Genomic DNA, 3,264 nt, shown 5'->3' with positions numbered 1-3,264 from the left:
ACACCCTTCGTGCTGGTGGTCCACCTGGCTCCAGGGATGCATATGTCCTCTAGAATCTTATCCAGGCTCTTGTTTGTTCTCATCGTTCTCCTATTGAAGGAGTCTGGATCATCTTTCAGCTGAGGCAGCTTTAAGATCTCTCTGATCTTGTCAGGGTGGGTATGAATAATCTTTCCTCTGACCATGGTTCGATAGTCATAGATATCAGATCCAGATAGTCTTTGCCTGTCTGTATGCCACATATTAGTGTAGAACTCCTGGACCATATTCCTTCCCATTTTCGTTTCAGGATTGGCTAGGATCTCCCAGTTCCTGATTCAGATTTGCTCCTGGATCTCCGGATATTCGTCTTCTTTCAGATCGAATCTAACTTCCGGGATCACTGATCTTAGACCCATTATTTTATAATAATGGTCTGAATGTTCTTTAGATAAGAATTTCCCTTGATTCCAAAGTGGTTTTGGAACGCTCTCTTTCTTGCCTCTTGAAGTGGGTTGTTTTCCCTTAGGGGCCATGCTCTTAGTGATCACAGATAAACACACCAAACTTAGAGGTTTTCTTGTCCTCAAGCAAAAGAAAAGAAAGGAGAGGGATAGAAGGAGAGCTAGGTGCAATTGTTGATGGAGGAGGGTGGAGGCCGAACCCATATATAAAGGGAGGGGGTGGTTTCGAAAATTTTGAAAAGATATGATAAAAAGATTGATTTGGAAAAGATAAGATAGAAGATATGATAAGGGATGATATAGTTTAAAATTGAAAAGATATGAAAAATTTTTGAAAAAGATAAATCTAGATTTTGAAAAAGATAATGTGGAGATTTGAAAAAGATATTAGTTGAAAAAAATAAATTTGTTTTGAAAATATAAAAAAGAGTTGGATTGAATTTTAAAAAGAGGGTTTGTGCTTATGGATTAAGGTACATTTGATATTTTTAAGGTAGGGTTTTTAGAAATTAGGGATTTTAGAAATCAGGGTTCTTAACATGTTTATGCAAGAAATCATGAATTGAAGCATGAAAATTAAGATTAAAATGAAAAATATGAAGAAAAAATGAATTTACCTCCTCCCCACTATCTTGGCGTTTGAACGCCCAAACGCTGCATGTTTTGGGCGTTCAACGCCCAAATGCTGCCTCTCCTGGGCGTTCAACGCCCAGCTGCTGCTTCTTTCTGGCGTTGAACGCCAGGAAGTCCTTTGTTACTGGGCGTTTTTCTGAATGCCCAGAATGCTGTAAATCTGGCGTTAAACGCCCAGAAAGAGCTTCTTTCTGGCGTTTAACGCCCAGATGGCTATACTCACTGGCGTTCAACGCCCAGTGGATGTTTCTGTTGGGCGTTGAACGCCCAAAACAGACTTTTACTGGCGTTTTCTTGCCAGTGAGCTCTTTTTCTCTGTTTTGTGTGCAGAATCCTTCTGTAACCCTGTGAACTTATACAATTGACTTTTTACCTTAGGATCAGTGAACTTTATATAAACAAATAAAAATAAAAATAAAAAAAGGGCAAAAATGCTTAGAGGATTGATGCCCCATGGCTGGGTTGCCTCCCAGCAAGCGCTTCTTTATTGTCTTTAGTTGGACCTTGCTGAGCTTTTAGTCTAGCTTCAGCCTTGAGCACTCTTGCTCAACATTGCCTTCAAGATAGTGCTTGATTCTCTGTCCATTGACAATGAACTTCTTATCAGAATCAATATCTTGAAGCTCCACATAACCATATGGTGATACACTTGTAATCACATATGGTCCCCTCCACCGGGATTTCAGTTTCCCAGGAAATAGCCTGAGCCTAGAGTTGAACAAGAGAACCTTTTGTCCTGGTTCAAAGATTCTAGATGACAGCTTTCTGTCATGCCACTTTTTTTATTTTTCTTTATAAAGCTTGGCATTTTCGAAAGCAGTGAATCTGAATTCCTCTAGCTCATTTAGCTGGAGCAATCTCTTTTCTCCTGCTAATTTAGCATCAAAGTTTAGGAATCTGGTTGCCCAGTAGGCTTTATGTTCCAGTTCCACGGGCAGGTGACATGCCTTACCATACACAAGTTGGTATGGAGAGGTCCCTATAGGGGTCTTGAATGCTGTTCTGTAAGCCCACAGAGCATCATCCAAGCTTCTTGCCCAATCCTTTCTACGGGTACTTACAGTCCGTTCTAGGATTCTTTTTAGCTCTCTGTTAGAGACTTCAGCTTGTCCATTAGTCTGTGAATGATATGGAGTCGCCACCTTGTGGCGAATCCCATACCAGACCATGGCAGAGTAAAGCTGTTTGTTGCAGAAGTGAGTGCCCCCATCACTGATTAGTACTTTAGGGACCCCAAACCTGCTGAAGATATTTTTCTAGAGGAACTTCAGCACTGTTTTAGTATCATTGGTGGGTGTGGCAATGGCCTCAACCCATTTTGATACATAGTCAACTGCCACCAGAATATAAGTGTTTGAGAATGATGGTGGGAAAGGTCCCATGAAGTCAATTCCCCATACGTCAAACAACTCAATCTCCAAGATTCCTTGTTGAGGCATGGCGTAACCATGAGGCAGGTTACCAGCTCTTTGGCAGCTGTCACAGTTACGTACAAACTCTCGGGAATCTTTATAGAGTGTGGTCCAATAGAAGCCACATTGGAGGACCTTGGTGGCTGTTCGCTCACCTCCGAAATGGCCTCCATATTGAGATCCATGGCAATGCCATAGGATCCTCTGTGCTTCTTCTCTAGGCACACACCTACGGATAATTCCGTCTGCACATCTCTTAAAGAGATAAGGTTCATCCCACAAATAGTACTTTGCATCAGTAACTGGTGATGTGACCAGCTTAGCTTTTAGCGTTTCAAATGCCTGCAGACACTCTGTGTCAAACACAAATGGCGTGTCAGCAGCCAGCAGATTGCTTAGAGGTTTTGCGATTTTTGAAAAATCCTTTATAAACCTCCTATAGAATCCTGCATGCCCCAGAAAGCTTCTGATTGCCTTAACATTGGCAGGTGGTGGTAATTTTTCAATTACCTCTGTTTTTGCTTGATCCACCTCTATTCCCTTGTTTGAGATTTTATGCCCAAGGACAATCCCTTCAGTCACCAAGAAGTGACATTTTTCCCAGTTTAAAACCAGGTTGGTTTCTTGGCATCTCTTCAGAACAAGTTTCAGGTGATCAAGACAGGAGCTGAATGAGTCTCCATATACTGAGAAGTCATCCATGAAGACTTCCAGAAATTTTTCCACCATATCAGAGAAAAGAGAGAGCATGCATCTCTGGAAGGTTGCAGGCGCAT

This window comes from Arachis ipaensis, chromosome B04 (assembly GCF_000816755.2).
Source record: "Arachis ipaensis cultivar K30076 chromosome B04, Araip1.1, whole genome shotgun sequence".
Lineage (NCBI taxonomy): Eukaryota > Viridiplantae > Streptophyta > Magnoliopsida > Fabales > Fabaceae > Arachis > Arachis ipaensis.
This window is presented reverse-complemented; position numbering follows the sequence as displayed.